At 50.1% G+C, this 22,729-nt stretch overlaps 1 protein-coding gene across 1 annotated transcript in view; it reads left to right on the top strand.

Moving 5' to 3' along the window:
• The first annotated feature begins 4,078 nt into the window (after positions 1–4,078).
• The window catches only part of LOC147667238 (uncharacterized), a 61,213-nt gene continuing 42,562 nt past the window's right edge, over positions 4,079–22,729 (top strand). The window contains exon 1 of the mRNA XM_086948822.1: positions 4,079–4,215. The gene's annotated coding sequence lies outside the window, so the exon portion shown is untranslated. The remainder of the gene's footprint in view (positions 4,216–22,729) is intronic.

Below are 22,729 nucleotides of genomic sequence, written 5' to 3'. Positions count from 1 at the left end.
TCACTCAACACAAACTGCTATATCGTTCGCCGCAGCCACCAGAGTGTGTCAGCCGCGGCACCATAAGCCTTTTGTTCTGGTCGCTTTAAAATGATTAAAGTCTTATTACCCTTGTCCTGAGGAGGCCAAAGAAGAAAAGGCTGAAACGTGGTCACGTCAACACTTCTAATGAGGAGTCCTTGGAACTACAGTTTTCCTTGGAATTGTGTAGTGACACACTAGAGCTAGGAAAACAAGTCCCTAGGTCGTAGGTGTTTCACACGGACTACCTCTGAGCGGTTCGCCCAGAATTTATGGGTGGACACTAGTGAGAATAATATTCTAGGGTTTCCGTGTAATGTATAACTGTGTTAATGTTTATGTATATAATGTTGTGGTATATGTTATTTTCTGTTTTCTTCATTGATTAAGTGCCACTGTTTATGTGTGTTGTAAATACATTGTGATAGGTACATTACGAATAACAACATTTTGGAGAGGGTAATTAAATGTGCTCTTCTCATAAACATTTTTGTATCTTTTCCTTCATACCATTTCTTCTTGTATTAAAGTACGTCCCATACCCAGGTATAGGAGGGTAATTTGGGTATACCCCTTTTGTTTATGTTTGCAAGCCCACTAGCAGCATTTGGTTTACAGGCCCTGGGCACACACAGTGCACTGTACTAGGGACTTAACAGTAAACCAAATATGGAAACACTAATCCATGATAACAATTTACAGAGGGAACACTTGGACTTTGGCACTGAACAGCAGAAACCCAAGGGATCTAGACCAGCAAAAACAAAATCCAACACACAGTAAAACACAGGAGGCAAAGGCAAAAAATTCAGGGGAAACCCATGCCAAGGCTGCCAGCTCTAACACTCTCTCTTCCAATTTTCAGGTTACGCCTAATCTGAGGCATGGTATTTCCTCTAGTCACTACCTTGAATGCTTCCCAAACTGTAACTGCTGTGGGTACAGAACACGCAATAATGTCAAAATAGTCTATGATCTTATCCCGCAGATGTTTCACAAGAGTATCATCTAACAGCTACCAGGCATTCCAACACCACATACCCTACAACTCGCATTGTCGATGTCAGAGGGTTAGTTGGACGGGTGAATGATGGGAAAGCCCGCTGGAGAGAATAACATATTTACCTAGGTCGTCTACATGAACTGTCTATACTGAAAATGGGAAGGACCTACGGAGGCGAATGGAGAATGGCGACCCCTTGTGGACCACTTAGTAAATACTGCATGATAGACACTGGTGTATGTGTACTGCCCAGGAACACACACTTTGTACCTAGTAAATGAGTTTCTTGAAGTAACAGGATAGCAGGGGTGTGATGTTCAACAAACAACATAACAGCCCCCTCTTAATTATCAAACTATTATCATTCCATGACTTTATGTTATATCCCATTCACTGTCTGCTAACAATTCATTAGTCATTAGAATCAAATTGATCCTGTATAACTCGCGGGAGCATGTGCCTGGTAACATGAACAAAATGAAACCCTGAAGAATCTAAACTAAAATCCATCTCCCTAACGTCCCCACCCTATATTTCCATCCTAGAAGCATCAGTCTCCCCAAATCATGTGTAATAATCAACTGTGAAACTCAATGGCAAAAAGTGAAAATAGAAACAAGCAAAAGGAGTGATGCACTTTGAATGAAGAGTCCTTTTTCTTGTAGAGTCCTTTTTTCTTTTCTCTTTCAGGGGCTTTGTATTGTGTAGAAAAGCTGAACATGAAGTCAGTCCTTTCATAATGGTCTCTGTTGCCACATGGGTGTTATTTCTCCTGAACCCCTGGGTATGGTGAAGACTGTCTGCAGCAGGAGTAACCTCTACCCCCAATGACTTAAGGTGTGCCAGATTATTGGATGCCTCCTCGGTTTATGTTGTGTTCTTTGTGGGATGAAGATATTTCATCAGACGCCCTTTGAATCCCCTGTATGTGTCAGTGTGAACTGAAGGAGGTTCAAAGGCAATATCTTGTGTGCCAGACACAGCCCAGTGGAGCAGAGGTCCTATCCTCCAGATCTTAGCCAAGGCACTGAGAGCATCAATGTACATGTTGAAGGGATCCTCTTAGTGAACCCACCCAGGCACAGAATGTGTAACTCACTTCAGTCAAATCCAGGAATCAGCAGAATCATAGACAGTGCCTTTAACCACTTTCACTAGAAAGCATAAGTGTGACTTCCCTCTCAGAAAAGACAGCATTGTCTATCAAAGATAATTTAATTGGAAACACAGCACAGTGTGAAAGTTAAGAGACTAAAGGTTCTCGTAGGAACTCAAGCGAAGAACTACTTTGTGACCATTGTAAAGTTGAACAACATTGACATGAGGTGCAATTACACTGAAACAAACATTTCATTTCTTTTTGCAGAGATCAGCACTCTTCTGGCCTGAATGCTGATAGCACAGCTTGGCAGGAACGTGTCAGAGTAGCGCCTGCACTGCTTCCATGCGCTTTCATCTCTGAGAGAAAAGCATGCTCCTTCCCCCTTACTCCAGATGAGCGCACATGTATGGGCTTCACAGAGCTCAAGGTTTTGATATTCTTAGGAGCCAAAACAAACTATCCTATTGATGACCTCACAGGAAGTGATGTAACATAACATTTGACTTTTATAATGTCAGAGGAAGAGACAATAGTGAAATTATAGAAATGATGAGTACACAGGTAACATCCAAATCATTAATACAGACATCCAAATTAACATTACACCGAAAGCATAATATGTGCAGCGTCAAGGTGAAATATTGAAAATGTAGTGTTATCAAAATGTAGGACAGTGGGTTTGCTGAACTCTATGAAGTGAATAGTGTCTCCCTCTTTAGTTGTAAACGGCTACTCTGCACACTGTAGAAGTACGAGCAAAGTCACATATGGAGTACTAGGACCCCCCTCCTGTCTCCCAGTTATAAGATTCAGCTAGGTGTGAGTGAGACTTCCGCACGACCTCTAAATGTGTGAGTGTCGCTCATAATGAGTGAGACTTGAAGGATCTGATGTGTGTGCATGTCGGATCTGATGTCACTGCCGAGGCAACAAATGCAACTTGCCTGACAGTGCTACGAAGCCCTCCTGCACCTGCACATTGATAGTGCGTGGATGAAGAGTGTCTTATGATAGGAGAGAGGGTTACCACCTGGCCGGTCTTTTATAGGCGTGGCATTGCCTGTATTTTCATGTCCCGGCCAGTAAAAAAGTAGGAAGATTACTTAAAGCTGGCATTTTTCCTCTAATCAGTGCAAACTTAAAATATCAAATATAAGCAGAAATCACTTTAAAATGTGTTCTAGAGCTGCCTTAATGAATCCTGACTGAGGGTTAAAGGAAATAAAGACAGCAAAGCCATGTTAAAAATGAATACAAACACTGTTATTCAAATTCTTATTGAAGAATAATATCCGGGCCTTTGCAAATTCCTAAAACATGACCAAAAGGCAGGTGGTAACTCTAATAAGAGCCTGTATGCAGAACTCTGACATTTGTTAGTGCTGGAATACCCTCTCATCCTCAGACCCGGCACCGGTCACTCACTGCCATGACACCATCCACTGAGGGATAAATCTGTGAGAGTCAAACCCGATTGTTCTGTCTCATGAATGTATTGAGACTGCAATCTACTTTATTTTGTTTTATAAGTGAAACTTTGGGGGGAGAGAGTGGGTAAAAAAATGCAGAAAAATGCAAAACTTAATTTGGGGCAAATCGTTGGAAAGTTGTTTGAATATACACAGCCCTATCAATTATAAAGAATTACCCACAGAAACAGGGAAAATAGAAAAACAGAAAAACTTTGAGTAGTTTAATTCTAGCAGTTTTCTTACATTTTCATGTATTTAATGAAATTCAGGCTGTCATTTCCAATTCACTCTTAAAGACTGGAGGCGGTGGTTCTGTCAGCGGCCACCAGAGGGCGCTCCTCGCCTGCTGATGAAACCACTGAGCTGCACATTAGCTGAAAGGGAGAAGGGTTTCCTCTTCCGGGTCAGCGGCGGCAGAGACAGCACCAGCAGCGGTGGTGACATCCCTTTCGGCCTCTCCTGGTGTGTTGCAGAGGAGGAAGGAGCCCTGTCTGGTGGGCAGTTACCTCCATCTACAGACCCTCACCGACCCCAGATCTGCCCCCCTCCCTCAGACCCCAGATCTGCCCCCCAGGGGAGGAGAGAGCCTGGACACGTCTGCACAGGTCTCTGCTCAGGTAGGAGATTGTCAGAACCTTCTGCTGTGTTTGTAGAAATAGACTGAATATTCCTGGAGGGAATCTCTGCAGGAGCCGGACTGAGCTGGGCTCTTCTATCCGGGGCCCCTGGGCTGAGCTGGGCTCTTCTATCCGGGGCCCCTTGGGCTGAGCTGGGCTCTTCTATCCAGGGCCCCTGGGGCTGAGCTGGGCTCTTCTATCCGGGGCCCCTGGGGCTGAGCTGGGCTCTTCTATCCGGGGCCCCTAGGGCTGAGCTGGGCTCTTCTATCCGGGGTCCCTGGGGCTGAACTGGGCTCTTCTATCCGGGGGGCCCTGGTGCTGAGCTGGGCTCTTCTATCCGGGGTCCCTGGTGCTGAGCTGGGCTCTTCTATCTGGGGCCCCTGGGGCTGAGCTGAGCTCTTCTATCCGGGGCCCCTGGGGCTGAGCTGTGCTCTTCTATCCAGGGGCCCCTGTGGATGAGCTGGGCCCTTCTATCCGGGGGACCCTGGGGCTGAGCTGGGCTGTTCTATCTGGGGAATACTGGGGTCTTTGGGGCTGAGCTGGGCTCTTGTATCCTGGGGCCTGGGGCCTCTCGGGCTGAGCTGGGCTCTTCTATCCGGGGGTCCCTGGGGCTGAGCTGGGCTCTTCTATCCGGGGGCCCTGGGGTTGAGCTGCCCTCTTCTATCCGTGGCCCCTGGGGCTGAGCTGGGCTCTTCTATCTGGGGGCCTCTGGCGCTGAGCTGCCCTCTTCTATCCGTGGCCCCTGGGGCTGAGCTGGGCTCTCCTATCCGGCGCCCCTGGGGCTGAGCTGGGCTCTTCTATCCGGAGGCCCTTGGGGCTGAGCTGGGCTTTTCTATCCAGGGGCCCCTGAGGCTGAGCTGGGCTCTTCTATCTGTGGGCCCTGCAGGGCTTTCCTTCTGCCCTGGGGGTTGTTTGTTGGCATCATGTGTGTTAAAGAGGGGATCTGTGCACTGCACTGCATCCTACTGCACTATCAATAATATGCGCACACTGCAATGCATCTCACTGCACTATGAGAAGTCTGTGCACTGCATCTTATCGCACTGTGAGGAATCTGTACACACTGCACTGCAACAATCTGACTCACTGAACGATGGAAATCACTGCATGCTGCACTGCATTTTACTGCATGAGGAATATGCAGCACTGTGAAGAATATTTGCACTCTACACTGCATCTTACTGCAATGTGAGAAATCTGTCCACTCAGCCCTGCATCATACAACACTGTAAGAAGTCTCTGTACGCTGTACTGTATATACTGCACTCTGACCAGTCTGTACATGCTGCACTGCATCTTACTGCACTATGAATTATCTATGCACACTGCATTGTTTCTTACTGTACTGTGAGGATTCTATGCGCACTGCACTGCATCTTACTACACTGTGAGAAATCTGTGCACACTGCATCCTACTACTATAAGAAATCTGCGCACAGATCACTGCATCTTACAGAGCTATGAGGAAACTGTGCACATTGTACTGCATCTTACAGCACTATGAGAAGTATGTGCCACTTCACTGAGAGAAATCTGTGCACACTGCACTGCATTGTACTGCAATGAGTAATCTATGCACACTGCACTGCTGTTTAGTGTTCTATGAGACATCTCTTCACACTGCAGTGTGATGTAGGACACTCTGAGAAACCTGCTAATGGTTCACTTTCTCTAACTGCACTATGAGAAATCTGTACAAACTGCACTGCATCTGACTGTATTATGAGGAGTCTGTGCAGTGCACTGCATCTTAGTGCACTATGTCAAGTCTATGTCAGTGCACTGCACTGTATCTAACTGCACTGTGTGAAATCTGTGCACACTGCACTGCACCTTGCTGCACTATAAGGAATGGTGTCACTGCACTTAGTCTTACCGCACTATGAGAAATCACTGAAGGGGTGGACTGAGCTGAGTTCTTCTACCTGGGGACCTCTGGGAGGGTGAAGGGGCTTTCCTTCCGGTCCTGGGGACTTTTGTGGTCATTATGTGTGTTTAAGGGTGGATTTATGAACACTGCACTGCATCTTACTGCACTATAAGAAACCTGTCACACTACACTGCATCTTACTGCACTATGAGAAACCTGTCACACTGCACTGCATCATACTGCACTATGAGAAACCTGTCACACTGCACTGCATCTTACTGTACTATGAGAAACCTGTCACACTGCCCTGCATCTTACTGCGCTATGAGAAACCTGTCACACTGCCCTGCATCTTACTGCACTATGAGAAACCTGTCACACTGCCCTGCATCTTACTGCGCTATGAGAAACCTGTCACACTGCCCTGCATCATACTCCACAATGAGAAATCTGTGCACACTGCACTGCATCTTACTGCACTATGAGAAACCTGTCACACTGCACTGCATCTTACTGCACTATAAGAGACCTGTCACACTGCACTGCATCTTACTGCACTATGAGAAACCTGTCACACTGCACTGCATCTTACTGCAATGTGAGAAATCTGTCACACTGCACTGCATCATACTCCACTATGAGAAATCTGTGCACACTGCCCTGCATCTTACTGCACTATGAGAAACCTGTCACACTGCCCTGCATCATACTCCACAATGAGAAATCTGTGCACACTGCACTGCATCTTACTGCACTATGAGAAACCTGTCACACTGCACTGCATCTTACTGCACTATAAGAGACCTGTCACACCGCACTGCATCTTACTGCACAATGAGAAACCTGTCACACTGCACTGCATCTTACTGCAATGTGAGAAATCTGTCACACTGCACTGCATCATACTCCACTATGAGAAATCTGTGCACACTGCCCTGCATCTTACTGCCCTATGAGAAACCTGTCACACTGCCCTGCATCATACTCCACAATGAGAAATCTGTGCACACTGCACTGCATCTTACTGCACTATGAGAAACCTGTCACACTGCACTGCATCTTACTGCACTATTAGAGACCTGTAACACTGCACTGCATCTTACTGCACGTTGAGAAACCTGTCACACTGCACTGCATCTTACTGCAATGTGAGAAATCTGTGCACGCTGCCCTGCATCGTACTGCACTGTGTGGAATCAGTGCATGCTGCATGGCTATTTGCACTCTGAGCGATCTGTGCATGCGGCCATGCATTGTACTGCACTATGAGTAGTCTGTGCACCCTGCACTGTGAGAAATCGGTGCACATTGCTCTGCTTTTTACTGCACTTTTACAGAAGAAGATGTCTGTGAAAACGGCACTGCTTTTTGCTACTTTGTGAGAAATTTGTGCTCAGCTTACTAATAATCTCTGAGAACCGAGAAAATCTGTGTATTGCATTGCTTTTCCCTGCTTTATGAGGGCTGTTGACAGGAAAGCTAATGTGCACACATTGCACTGCTTTTTATTACACTGTGAGGGGGTTTAAAATAAAAGAGGAAATCTGTGCAGACTCCTCTGCCTTTGACTGCTCTGTGCAGGGTGTTTAGAGCCCATCTGTGGTCTGCAAACGGAATCACTTTTTACTACAGTCCGAGGGGCGTTTAAAGAAGAGAAACTCTGGGCGCGCTGCACTGCTCTTCACTCTTCACTGGGAAACATACGTCTATACTGCACTTCCTTCTACTACACTTAGGGGCACGCACGCAGCTCAGCAAGTCACCTAGCTGCGCTGCGTGATAGTGAAAGGGCAGGAATGCGCTGTATCTAACACTCTACAGCGCAGTCCTGTCTTCCCTGCCCTGGCGCTCAATGTGCTCCCAGTGCCAAAGTCGGCACCCCTGCACCATGGTGCAAGCGTGCGTGCCTTGCAAACAGGATTGCTTTTGTGCAGGAAGTGGTACCCTCCTGCACAAAAACAATCCCTTGAGGCATCTTGCTGTGTGTGCCACAGTATCCAGGACACACAGAAAGAGGTGGCAACAAGGAGGAATAAAGATACTTCTCTTTGCTCTGCCGCACCTGGGAGACTTAGCATTTTGACGCATTCTCAAGTCTACCAGTGTTGCTAAATGTAGGAATGTGCCAAAATCCATGGGTGGATGTGTGGGAACAACCGTGGCCTGGCATGGCTTGATAAATATAACTTAAGAGTTGCGTCTCTCTTGCGTTCCATTGCATGGGCCGCGCAGGGCCGTGCAAGGTGGCCTTGCAAGGCTTGATAAATATAACTTAAGAGTTGCGTCTCTCTTGCGTTCCATTGCATGGGCCGCGCAGGGCCATGCAAGGTGGCCTTGCGTGGCTTGATACATATAACTTAGGAGTTGCGTCTCTCTTGCGTTCCATTGCATGGGTTGCGCTGGGCAATGCAAGGTGGCCTTGCGTGGCTTGATAAATATAACTTAAGAGTTGCGTCTCTCTTGCGTTCCATTGCATGGGCCGCGCAGGGCCATGCAAGGTGGCCTTGCGTGGCTTGATAAATATAACTTAAGAGTTGCGTTTCTCTTGCGTTCCATTGCATGGGTTGCGCAGGGCCATGCAAGGTGGCCTTGCGTGGCTTGATAAATATAACGTAAGAGTTGCGTCTCTCTTGCGTTCCATTGCATGGGCCGCGCAGGGCCATGCAAGGTGGCCTTGCGTGGCTTGATAAATATAACTTAAGAGTTGCGTCTCTCTTGCGTTCCATTGCATGGCCCGCGCAGGGCCATGCAAGGTAGCCTTCCGTGGCTTGATAAATATAACTTAAGAGTTGCGTCTCTCTTGCGTTCCATTGCATGGGCCGCGCAGGGCCATGCAAGGTGGCCTTGCGTGGCTTGATAAATATAACTTACGAGTTGCGTCTATCTTGCATTCCATTGCATGGGCTGCGCAGGGCCATGCAAGGTGGCCTTGCGTGGCTTGATAAATATAACTTAAGAGTTGCGTCTCTCTTGCGTTCCATTGCATGGGCTTTCAGAATTCATGATCTGTGCGCATTGCTATTTACTACCTTACGAGGGGCGTTTACAGAAGAAGAAATCTGTGCCCTGCTCTATTTTCTAACTGCACTTGAAGCAGTGCTTACATCTACAGCAGGAGATCTATTTTACAACAGAATGAGGAGTGTTTACAGAAGAGTAATTCTGTACACACTGCACTGCTGTTTACTACAACATGAGGGGCCTTTACAGAGAGTTTGTGTAAACACTGCACTGCTTTTACCTGTACTATGAGGGGCCGTAACAGGAGGAAATCTGTGTGCAGTGCTTTGCTATTTATTATACTATGAGGGGCGTTTACGGATGAAAACTGAACACTGCACTGTCTTTTTCCAACACAATGAGAAGTGTTTACAAAAGAAGAAATCTGTGTACAAAACATTTCTTTTTACTACATCATAAGGGGTCCTAACTGACCTGTAAGGTGCCCTGATCTGAACTCGCACTAAGAGAAGTGTGTAGAGTAGAGAATATCTGTACACTGATCTTCACTCACACTCCGAGGGGCATTTACTGTGGAGCCTTTTATAAACTGCACCTCTTATTACTGAGACTGTGGAAACCCTCCAGGATTGTATGATTTGCAAAACAATCACGATACCAGCAGTTTTGTACAAAGGCTGTACTATTTACAAAAGTGGCAGCAAAATTCCTTTTATTGGCCCAGCATTGACCCCTGTGCCAACTCCCTTGCAGAATCGTGTTACAATATAGAGGGTGAGTCGTGAGGCCAAGTGAGTGAAGTCAATGCAATGTGCGACGAAACTCATACTCGCAGGTCTGCCGTGACTTGCACTCCGGTTTAGGTTATAAAACCAATCATGTTTGTGATAGGAAGTAGAGCTCCTTCTAACCTACAGTAAGTGACTGCCTATCAGCGGGGTTGTGTATCGTAGGAACAGGTAATAAACCAAAGGCAGCCCCCTGGCACCACTGCACGCCAGCAGACTCAACAGGGAACCAGCAGACTCAACAGGTAAACAGCAGACTCAGCAGGGAACCAGCAGAATCAGCAGGGAAGCAGCAGACTCAACAGGTAAACAACAGACTCAGCAGGGAACCAGCAGACTCAGCAGGGAACCAGCAGACTCAACAGGGAACCAGCAGACTCAACAGGTAAACAACAGACTCAGCAGGGAACCAGCAGAATCAGCAGGGAAGCAGCAGACTCAGCAGAAAGCCAGCAGACTCAGCAGGGAACCAGCAGACTCAGCAGGGAAGCAGCAGACTCAGCAGGGAACCTGCAGACTCAGCAGGGAACCAGCAGACTCAGCAGGGAAGCAGCAGACTCAGCAGAAAACCAGCGGACTCAGAAGGAAAGCAGCAGACTCAGCAGGGAACCAGCAGACTCAACAGGGAACCAGCAGACTCAACAGGTAAACAACAGACTCAGCAGGGAACCAGCAGAATCAGCAGGGAAGCAGCAGACTCAGCAGAAAGCCAGCAGACTCAGCAGGGAACCAGCAGACTCAGCAGGGAAGCAGCAGACTCAGCAGGGAACCTGCAGACTCAGCAGGGAACCAGCAGACTCAGCAGGGAAGCAGCAGACTCAGCAGAAAGCCAGCGGACTCAGAAGGAAAGCAGCAGACTCAGCAGGGAAGCAGCAGACTCAGCAGAAAGCCAGCAGACTCAGCAGGGAAGCAGCAGACTCAGCAGGGAACCTGCAGACTCGGCAGGGAAGCAGCAGACTCAGCAGGGAACCAGCAGACTCAGCAGGGAAGCAGCAGACTCAGGAGGGAACCAGCAGACTCAGCAGGGAACCAGCAGACTCAGCAGGAAACCAGCAGACTCGGCAGGGAAGCAGCAGACTCAGCAGGGAACCAGCAGACTCAGCAGGGAAGCAGCAGACTCAGGAGGGAACCAGCAGACTCAGCAGGGAACCAGCAGACTCAGTAGGGAACCAGCAGACTCAGCAGCTAAACAACATACTCTGCAGGGTAGCAGCAGACTCAGCAGGGAAGCAGCAGACTCAGCAGGGAGCCAGCAGACTCAGCAGAGAGCCAGCAGACTCAGCAGGGAACCAGCAGACTCAGCAGGGAAGCAGCAGACTCAGCAGGGAACCCGCAGATTCAGCAGGTAACCTAGAGACTCAGCAGGGAACCAGCAGACTCAGCAGGAAAGCAGCACACTCAGCAGGGAACAAACAGACTCAGCAGGTAACCAACAGACTCAGCAAGGAACCAGCAGACTCAGCAGGTAACTAACAGACTCAGCAGGGAACCAGCAGACTCAGCAGAGAAGCAGCAGACTCAGCAGGGAACTAGCAGACTCAGCAGGTAATCAGCAGACTCAGCAGGAAAGCAGAAGACTCAGCAGGGAAGCAGCAGACTCAGCAGGAAACCAACAGTCTCAGCAGGGAGCAAGCAGACTCAGCAAGGAAGCGGCAGACTCAGCAGGGAACCAGCAGACTCAGCAGGTAACTAACAGACTCAGCAGGGAACCAGCAGACTCAGCAGAGAAGCAGCAGACTCAGCAGGGAACTAGCAGACTCAGCAGGTAACCAACAGACTCAGCAGGAAAGCAGAAGACTCAGCAGGGAACCAACAGACTCAGCAGGGAACCAGCAAACTCAGTAGGTAACCAACAGACTCGGCAGGGAACCATCAGAGTCAGCAGGGAAGCAACAGACTCAGCAGGGAACCAGCAGACTCAGCAGGGAAACAGCAGACTCAGCAGGGAACCATCAGACTCAGCAGGGAACCAGCAGACTCAGCAGGGATCCAGCAGACTCGGCTGGGAACCAACAGACTCAGCAGGGAACCAGCAGACTCAGTAGGGAAGCAGCAGACTCAGCAGGGAACCAGCAGACTCATCAGGGAACCAGCAGACTCAGCAGGTAACTAACAGACTCAGCAGGGAACCAGCAGACTCAGCAGAGAAGCAGCAGACTCAGCAGGGAACTAGCAGACTCAGTAGGTAACCAACAAACTCAGCAGGGAAGCAGAAGACTCAGCAGGGAAGCAGCAGACTCAGCAGGGAACCAACAGTCTCAGCAGGGAACAAGCAGACTCAGCAGGGAAGTGGCAGACTTAGCTGGGAACCAGCAGACTCAGCAGGGAACCAGAAGACTCAGCAGGGAACCAATAGACTCAGCAGGGAACCAGCAGACTCAGTAGGTAACCAACAGACTCGGCAGGGAACCATCAGAGTCAGCAGGGAAGCAACAGACTCAGCAGGGAACCAGCAGACTCAGCAGGGAAACAGCAGACTCAGCAGGGAACCATCAGACTCAGCAGTGAACCAGCAGACTCAGCAGGGAACCAGCAGACTCGGCTGGGAACCAACAGACTCAGCAGGGAACCAGCAGACTCAGTAGGGAAGCAGCAGACTCAGCAGGGAACCAGCAGACTCAGCAGGGAAGCTGCAGACTCAGCAGGTAACCAGCAGATGCACTGTTGCACTCTGCAATGACTAACCGCGGCGTGAAAGTTCTAGTTAAGCGTCGTAATATAAGACAAAAGGATTTAGAAGTAAAAGTGGACCATTTATGCATGCTGATTGGCATGGAATTATTATCATTGCGTATTTGCAGGTGTGCGAAGGCAGGTATACTGATGACCATTTCCATAGCACGCAATACAAAATAAATAGTTTAAAAAAAAAAACTTTATTGTGTAATGCAAGTACGGTTACAAATACGGGCCTACAACCACAGGGGCTGGCCGCTAGAGCATTGAGAGCAGTCGTTGAGCATCGCAAAGCAGCGTTCGATACCCTAGAGGCCCGGCAAAATACAGGATAGAATTCTCTGCAACACAGGATGGAGTCAGGATATAATCATTTTCGTTTTTTAGAAAAGAACAAAAAGAGAAACAAACAAACAAATCTCAAGGCGGAGAGCATTGTAGACAAAGTTGTGCTCCGACGGGGGGACCCTCAATACAGGATAAATAACCAGGTAAGCGATGGAAATGGCAGGGGGGAGGAGTCAGTGGGAAGTCAGAGAATCAGGAAAAAGAGTAGATTCTTCCAGGAATGTCGGATCAGGGGGATAGAGAAATGTCCGGATTTTCTTCAAACGGGGGTGTACAGATGTTCCCTCGATAAGCGTTCCAAATAATAATAATAAAGAGCTTATAGAGCGCTCAGTAACGCCATCTCGGCGTGTCCCCGCGCTAAGAGCTACTAACGATCACCATAAGAGCCGATGACCCTACACAGTGTATAGTTGTGTTTTGAGCTTAGCCCTGAACAGCGCTTCACTGCTCTCCAGTCTCAGAGCAGGAGGAAGTTTGTTCCAGTGTTGAGCTGCTTGGAACGCAAAAGATCGTCCACCCATTCTGGCCTTCCTTATCCTGGGAACTGTCAGCAGCCCGGCACCCTCCGACCGGAGGGTCCTTGTTGGTTCGTAGCGGCTGACTAAATCCCTAAGGTAGGCGGGCGACCTGCCCCAGACAATTCGGTGACAGAAGAGGAGGCACTTGAACAGCACGCGTTTCTTCACAGGCAGCCAGTGAAGCGCATCCAGCGCCTTCTGAGAATTTGCTCTCCTGGGTCTTCTTAGCACCAGTCTAGCGGCGGAATTCTGGATAACTTGCAGGCGGCCCAGGCAGCCCTCGGTGGACCCTAGGAACAAGATGTTTCCATAGTCCATCCGAGAGGTCACCAATGCCTGCGTCAGTGTCCTTCTGGCCGCTATGGGTAGTAGGTCTAAGGTTTTGTTTAGGGTCTTCAGTACTCCAAAACATTTGCCCACAAGACGCCTTATGTGGCCATCACAGGAGAGAGAGGGGTTGATCCAGACTCCTAGATTCTTAGCCTCCTCACAAGGTATGGGGGTAGGGCCAAGGCACGGAGGCCACCACTCGGCTGACCAGCTTTTGCTTTTTCCCCCCACTACCAACACCTCTGTCTTAGAGCCATTGAGTTTTAAGCAGTGGGAGTCCATCCACTAAGCTAGCGCCTGCATACAGGACTTAAAGTTGGTGGGGGTGTTGGTGGTGTTCTGCGATAGAGAAATCAGCAGCTGGGTGTCGTCGGCGTATGACACCAATTCCACCCCAAATGATTGTACCACCTTCGCCAGGGAGGCCATGTAAAGATTAAAAAGAGTAGGGCTCAAAGCTGAGCCCTGAGGCACTCCCTGGTCTAGTGGCATCTCTACCGAAGGACATGTCCCTTGCTGTACCTGGAAACATCTTTCTGTGAGAAACGACTGTAGCCAGTACAGCGCAGGACCAACGACCCCAGCTTCACTCAGACACCGTAGCAGGATGGAATGCGCTACGGTGTCAAAAGCCGCGCTGAGGTCGAGCATGATCAGGGCCATTGTATGTCCTGCATCCGCCCCTGCTCTTAAAGTCTCAGTGGCACGTAGGAGAGCTGTCTCAGTTGAGTAGCCCGCCCTAAATCCTGATTGTGAGGGATGAAGTAGGTTCCCTCTCTCCAGGTGCTCAGTGAGCTGAGCATTGACCACCTTCTCAGCCACTTTCGCCACATACGGCAATAAGGAAATAGGTCTGAGGTTTTCCAGCACCTCAATGCTTACATTCGGTTTTTTCCTTATTGGCAGTACTATGGCCTTCTTCCACTCCTCAGGGACTCGTTGAGTGGAAAAGGAGGTCTGTAAGACATGTCTGATGTATCGTTCCAGGGCTACCAGACCCTCTGAGATGACCCAGGCCGGTGCCGGGTCGTTGGGGGAACCGGACTTCACGCTGCAACAGATCTTTATTAGCCTATCAGCGGCAGGTACCTCGAAAGTTTGCAACGAAGAGTCAGGAGCCACAGGCGAACCGCCTGCTCTAAAGTCTATGCCCTTTCCTGGTTGTTGGGTGAAGGAGGCATAAATAGTTTTGACTTTGTTGGAAAAGAAGTTAGCGACTCTATTGCATCCCTCCACGGTGGCCCTTAGGGGGGTGTTAGAGCTGGAGACTAATGATATTTCCTTGTATATTTTAAACAATTCGCGTGAGGAGCTCTCGGCGGCCTCAATGCGTGTCTGGAAATATTTAGCTTTAGCTCTACGTACCGCGTACTGATAGCTTCTGTGTGCTAAGCTATAACTGTTTTTACCTTGTTCGCTCGGGTTCCTTCTCCAGCTCCTTTCAAGTTTTTTACAATTAGACTTGATTTGCTGGAGTTCTGGAGTGAACCACGGGGCAGTGCGTTGTCTACCTTCTCTGGCTTTACCCTTACTCATGGGAACTAGCTCATCCAGGGTGGCAGTCACAAGCTGATTAAATTCATTATTCGCCTGATCACTGTCCGTGGCAAGCGATGGTTGCGCTTTCTGGATGGCGCATATGAAGTTCTCTTGAGAATATTGTCTCCATTTACGTCTCATAACATTCTCCATCCCATTCTCAGTGGCCCTAAATGGCTGGTAAGAACATTGGAAAGGGACCAAGAAGTGGTCGGTCCAAGGGAGCTGACAGGGGGTAAGTGCCTTTATCATGTCCCAACTGGCGAAGATAGGGTCCAAACAGTGACCCCTCTCATGTGTATCTGCAACACTTAGCAAGTCCAGTTGTAGTTCTTGTAGGACTAAACGGACGTCCTCTGCCTCCTTCTGTAGGGGATCTTCTAGATGTAAGTTCAGATCCCCCAACACCAATACTTTATTGTGTTTGATCGCAGTCTGAGTGACCCCTTCCAGTAAGCTACTTCGGAAGTTGCCCAGAGAGCCTGGAGGTCTGTATATTAGGATGCCCGATATTGCCTCGTGTTGGGTCAGTTTGATGTTAAATTCACCCGCTTCGCTGTTATCAATTTTTACTGGTTTTAGAACACACTCAAAAGGGTGTTTGACAATGATGGCAATGCCACCTCCCCTTCCCTTTTCTCTATCAAGTCTATGGAGGGTGTAACCTGGCGGAATTGTATCCACTATGTCTGGATCAGAATGTTCTCCTAACCAGGTTTCAGTTAAAAATAGTATATTCAGGGCCTCATCTAGTAAGAGATCCCACAGCTGGAGGGAATGTTTGCTGAAGGATCTACAATTTAAGAGCCCCCCATTAACAATAATCGCTTCAGGGTCAGGGACGACCGGCGATAAACACCTCCCTTTGGATGTACAATGAGGACATGGACCCAGGTCAAGTGGCTCCATCAGGTGGCGACAGGCCGTGAGTGGAGGGGGGCATAGGTCTCTCAGCCTCTTACTTGTGTAGGACTGCCCGTGGCACGCCCGAGATGTAGGGGTCTGGGCCCCTGGCCCCGGTCGGCCGCGGACGGGCGCAGACGGGCTTGGCTTAGGCGCGGCTTTGGGGCGCGTCCGGCGCGCCCGCTGCGCCAGCCCGCTGCGCCGTCTGGTCCCTACACACATATTATAGGTGGAGAGGAGGGCGTGAGGCCGGCGCCACTAGAGCGCAGCCCCAGCCCACACCCAAGATGGCGCCCGCCGCCGCCTCAACCGGGAAGTAAAAACGGCTGGGCGAGGCTGTCAGCGAAGAGAATAGCGTGTGTAGGGGTGTTAGAGTTCCTAAAAACAATTCCCACTTAACTCTGAGAATAAAAGCCCCCCTCAGAATAAAAATGCATCAATTCACAAATCGCGATCTAAAAACACATTGACCCCAGATTCTATTCCACGCCCTAGGTTTGCCCCTAGCCAAATACACAGTCTTCTCTCTAAACATACACCAGTCCATATTCTCCTTCCATACTGACACGGTGGGGGGCCGTCGGAAACCCCACAGCAGTGCAATGTCCCTCTTTGCTATCATGTTCCCAAGGGCCGCCCACCGGGCCTGAGCAACGTTGTAATTATTCGGCTCCCACACATTCAACAAACATCTCCGAGCCTCAGGCAGCAGAGCGACCCCGGTGACACACTCCATTACAGCATGCACACGAGTCCAATACGCAGCCACCTCCCGACATTCCCAAATGATATGAAGGAAAGTAGCACTCAAACCACATCCGCGCTTGCATAACCCATCCGAGGAGAAGCCCATGGCAACCAAACGAGGACCAGTAACATAGACCCGATGAAGAATTTTAAGTTGGACGAGACGGAGACGGGCGGGAATGGCGACCTCTTTCGGGGAAGACGGCGCTGACTGCCAGTCTTCGTCATCCAGCTCCAACCCGTCTCCAGTCCAGGCCTCCCTGAGACGCACAAGGAGATCTGCCAGAATGTTGATTAACTTCTTATATATTAAGGAAATCGTACTATCGGGCAGGTGACCATCGAGTATACGGTCCTCAAGTGCGGAGGACTCAGGAACATTAGTGCCGGCAGCGAAGACCGACGTCAAGGCATGGCGGACCTTTGCATACCTGAAAAACTCTCTATCACTCAACTCATACTCATTCTGAAGTACCTCAAAGGTCTTAACCGCGCCTTTCACCCAAAGGTCACCAACTCTGCTTATACCGATCATATCCCACTTCTCAAAACCTTTCGTTGTCCAGAGGCATCCCAGTCTTTCCGACGCATACAACGGGGTCGCTCGTGTCAATCGATCGTTCCATCCCATGGCCGCATTCGCATCCTTCCACACACGCACAGCAATCTTGGTGGGCCCACTCAGATTCCTCCCCGCTGCCCGAGAGTAGAGTGCCCTGTTGTAGTTACCGCACGGAAGCTGATGCATGTACATCTCGAAAGCCGGATTTGGGCTGGGTGCATACATTGTGTAATTGATTGTGGACAACTGGGAGGCCCAATAGTACCGCCTGATATCCGGGAGCACCATGCCCCCGTCATACCAGGGGAGAGTTAGCTTTGCAAGAGCAATTCGTGCACGGCCGTCCCAAACGAGCCGCCTCTGTAAGCCTTCCACCTCCCGAAAGTAGCTTGCCGGAATGACATCGAACGAATTCTGGAGTGCGTATAAAAACCGAGGCAGAGACATCATTTTAAAAAGTGCGGCGCGGCCGAGCGGCGATAACGGCAATCTACGCCACTGAGCCATGTCTAGTTTCAACCTTTGGAGAGGAGGAAGGAGATTATGCTCATAGCGGGCAGCCGGATCTAGCGATATAAAAATCCCCAAATATTTGAAGCCGGATTGAGAGATCTGAATGGGAAATCTACTTGGTAATGGGGGAAGGCCGCCCGAGATGGCATATACACAAGATTTGGACCAATTTATAATCAAGCCTGAATTCTTGCCGAACGAGGTGAGAACATCAAACAAGACGTTAAGGGATTTACGAGGGGAGGTAAGGTACCAAAGAATATCATCGGCATACAATGAGACTCAATCCTCAAAATCGGGGGCCCACTGGATGCCCTTTATCGACGGCTCCCATCGGAGCCAGGCTGCAAGAGGCTCTAAAGCAAGAGCAAAGAGCAGGGAGGACAGCGGGCACCCCTGTCTAGTACCCCTTCCGAGGGCAAAGGGCTTGGACACTCGACCGTTGACCACCACCTGCGCCAACGGTTCCCTATATAAGAGCTTCACCCACCCGACAAATTCCGAACCAAAACCAAATTTCGTGAGGGTGGCCCAGAGATAAGGCCATTCTATTGTATCAAAGGCCATCGTGGCGTCCAAGGAAGCCAAGATGGCCGGCTCCGAAAGAGACCCCGGGGAGAACACCGTGTAGGCGCCGCAAGTTGAGAGCAGTGTTCCGATGAGGGATAAAACCTGATTGATCCGGATGGATCAGGTCACAAATCACTGAAACCAGACTATTGGCAAGAATCTTGGCAAGAACCTTGGGCTCAGCGTTCAACAGGGAGATGGGCCTGTACGATGCGCAGCGGTCCCGAGGCTTGCCCTCATTGGGAATTACCACGATTGTTGCCAAACGCTGGTCACAAGGGAGAGTGCCCAGGTCACGTGACTCCATAAACATATCACGAAGATATGGTAAGACTTTATCAGGGCGCAGTTTGTACAGCTCAATAGGCAAGCCGTTCGGGCCCATAGCCTTGCCCGAACGGAGAGAACGAATCGTGGTCGCAATCTCGTCTACGGACAATGGAGCCTCCATGCACTCTCGATCTTCCTCGGAAAGGCAGGGCAGCGCTATGTCACGCAGTAATGAATGGGAGTCGTCCTCATCTCTATCAGACACCGGGGAGTACACAGCACGAAAATAATCCGCAAAACACTCCACAATCTCACTCGGGTCAGTCACACTCACACCATCTAAAGTCTGAATCACAGGGACCACATGACTCGCTCTCTCCTTCTTGTCAAGCCACGCAATCAATTTACCCGCCTTATCCCTAACATCGTACAGTCTACCCTGCTGCTCCCTGTACATCTTCTTGGCAGCATCAGTAACAAGGTATTTATAGTCTAGCTGCTTCAGACCAAGGGCGCGGAGTCAGTCATGGGTAACGCCGGATTCTAGGTCCGCCTCCAATTCCAATATTTCGGCCTCAAGACTCACCACCTCCTGATTCCTAGCTTTCTTAGTTTCAGCAATTAAGGATAGGGCCTGTCCACGAATAACAGTCTTAAAAGCTTCCCACAGTGACACAGAGGAGGAAACAGACCCCTCGTTCTCCAGGAAATAGTGGTCTAGGGACTTTATCAAACTGTTACGGGTCTTGAGATTACGCAAGTGCAAGGGGTTGATAGGGGCGACCCGCCCCGCAGCGTTCACCACAGTGTCCATGCAGAGCCACAATGGAGAGTGATCCGAAATGCCCAGGGCCAGGTGTCTGATCTCCCTAACAGAAGAAGACTGGACAGCGGGCATAAGGATGTAATCAAGTCTGGAGAGACTCCCATGGGCCCCATAGTGAAAGGTGTACCGACTCTGTGTCGGATGTATCAGCCTCCAGCAGTCTACCAGACCAAAGGTGTCCAAGAACCCACTAAGCCATGACTGGGAATTAGGAAGATCCCTGGGGGGTGACGATCCATAGTGCCAGAAAGCACCGAATTAAAATCCCCACCCATGAGGAGTATGCAATCAGGGAGCTCCAGCATCACATGACCAATGTCTGAGAAGGTAGAGGTCTGGAGACCCGGGGGAACGTATACAGTGAGCAGTGTAAGAGTCTTACCCTCCCACCTACCAGTGAGGGCAGCGTAACGCCTTGTTGTCGAGGATTACGTCATCAATCTCCAAAGGGAGAGAAGACTGAACCAGAATACCCACCCCTCTAGAACCAGAGGTGAATCCGAGTGTGCGACCAGACGATAACCCCACCTATTCATAGTATGACCTATATTTCCCACCAAATGCGTCTCCTGCAAAAGTACCACATCAGGAGACAAGCGACACAGATACTGCAGTACCACACCCCGTTTTATGCGATCGCCCAATCCATTGACATTCCAAGATATTAACCTCAACCCACTACCCCCCATCCCAACAAGTGATGCATGAGTCACCCCACAAAGAGCAGAACATTTGAAGCTTGGAAAAAAACAATACGTCGCCTTGAGAAAGAAAAACAAACTCACAAACACCCCTTCCCACCCCCCAACCAACTCCCGTTACAACTCCCCCCTCCCTGCACCCCTGCAGTAGACTAAATAGCCACCCCAACATGCAGTGTGCCTGTCGCCCTAACATTTCCCAATCTACAAAAAGACCCCGGAGGAGGAAAGAGGCCCATCCCCCCCGCCACCCTAGGGAGAACATCAGTGAAACACATGCGTATGAAAAGTATAGAACCCAGCTGACCAGTGTCTAGTATTCGGTGAGCAGGGGCTGAGTCAACATTTTTGTTCAGGCTCACCACCCTCGGCACCACCAGGGTGCTCAGTGCGGTCGCACCGGGCAGGCAGAGACTCCAGCCAGTCACTCACAGTCTCTGGCCGGTCATAGGAAAATGTCCGCTCCTCATACTCCACACGAAGCCTGGTAGGGAAAAGCATCGCATATTTCAGGCCTAAGTCTCTGAGACGTCGCTTTACACCCTGAAAGCCCATCCTTTGCCTCTGGACGAGCTGAGTAAAGTCCGGGTAAAAGTTGACTGTGGAGTTCTCGAATTTCACCGGGCCGCTCACCCTCGAAGCCTGCAGGATAGCATCACGGTCCCTGAAGTGAAAAGGCTTGGCTATGATAGGCCTCGGAGGGGCGCCCGGTTTAGGCTTTCCACCCGGAAAGAGATGGGCACGCTCCACTGCAAAGAACTTGCTCAGTCCAGAAGGGGCAAGATGGTTCAGGACGAGATCCGCAACCAGGAGATCCATCGAGTGATCCTCGGGGTTTTCCGGAACACCTATGACGCGAATGTTGTTGCGCCTTGCCCTGTTCTCAAAATCCTCCAGCCGATGAGACATAAGATCATTAGCTGATTTCAAATGACCAATTTCGGTTTGAAGTTCAGACACAACGGCCGTGAGGCTAGAAGTCTTCAAATCCAGCGATTTCACCTTCTTGTTGGTTTTGGACAGGTCGGCTCTGATCAGGGTGACATCAATGGCAACCGTGTCGATTTTACGAGCAAGAGCCTCATACTGTTGGCCGATGGTCTCCTTCATGTTGGCGATGGTGCCCATGATGTCATAAAGAGATGGATCCGTAGGGGCAGTTGAGTCTTCCTTGGGGTCTTCCGGGGTACGGCTGGCGCCACCAGGGGATCCTTTAGATTGAGTGTACCGGTCCATAATGTTGGTTTGGACCGGTCCCCCGCGGAGATGCGTCTTAGTCTTCCGTTTCTCGGCTTCGGTCCTGGCAGCCATGCTGGAAGATGCGCCCCGGAGGGGCCCGTGAGACCTACTGAAAATGGCCGCCTGCGGGCAAGGCACCAACAGTCCACAGAAACAGGCTCGCGTGGCCGAGGCGAAGACACAGTTCGACCCGACTGCGTAGAGGATAGAGTCTCACTCTAACTGAACCGAGGCTGGACAGATCTCCGACCGATCAGTATTGCCTCGCAGTCCGACAATGCCAGGACCCAAAAGTGAAACCGAAAGTTGAAGTAGGGCTACTGGGGGAAGACCCCTCCGCCGTTGTTATTCAACTTCGTCCCGGCGTCACAATCTGCCAAGACCCCGGCTTATCGCCGGATGGGCCTCAAAAGTTCAAATCGACGTAGTTTCGGTTCCCAAAGTCCGAATCAAAATGTTAAAAGAGTTATGACATCAGCCAAGGTTTCTCTTCAATAATCCGTCAAAAAATTCAGGATGTTGTCAGGATAAATTGCAAAGAGTGGCGAGGGTCCGGGGAGCTCTGTGCTCACGCGGCCATCTCGGACGCTCGCGTAGCTCCTCCTCAATAAATAGTTTTTGGGCGTTTTTTAAGATCACCATCCAACCCATTGTCATTGATTTTATCAATATCCTTCTAACAATAGAAGGTTGATGAACCCTGCGAGTATTTAAATGTATGCCAGCTCGGTCTCATGCACGTTTATAGCCAGCGCATAACCCGCTGAAGGGGTGCGGTCCCCAGGGTCTAAGAATGCTTGGGGAGGGGTGCTGTGCGGCTCCCAGGGCCTAAGAATGCTTGGGGAGGGGTGCTGTGCAGCCCCCAGGGCCTAAGAGTGCTTGGGGAGGGGTGCTGTGCGGCCCCTAGGGTTAAGAATGCTTGGGGAGGGGTGCTGTGCGGCCCCCAGGGCCTAAGAATGCTTGGGGAGGGGTGCCGTGCGGCTCCCTCTTACCTCTAATTACAAAGAAAATCGCCCTGGGGATTGGGATCACCGAGCCCAGGCCCTATGGCCAACCCTATTGGCCTTGCACAGGAAAGGGTTGGCTGTATGGGGGGAAGTTGGTTGCGGGCCCTGAAGCCAACCCCCTGCCACGCACGGCCGAAGACTGG

This window comes from Lissotriton vulgaris, unplaced genomic scaffold (assembly GCF_964263255.1).
Source record: "Lissotriton vulgaris unplaced genomic scaffold, aLisVul1.2 SCAFFOLD_814, whole genome shotgun sequence".
Classification (NCBI taxonomy): domain Eukaryota; kingdom Metazoa; phylum Chordata; class Amphibia; order Caudata; family Salamandridae; genus Lissotriton; species Lissotriton vulgaris.
Note: the sequence above shows the minus strand (reverse complement) of the source record. Positions and strands in the feature narration are given on the sequence as shown.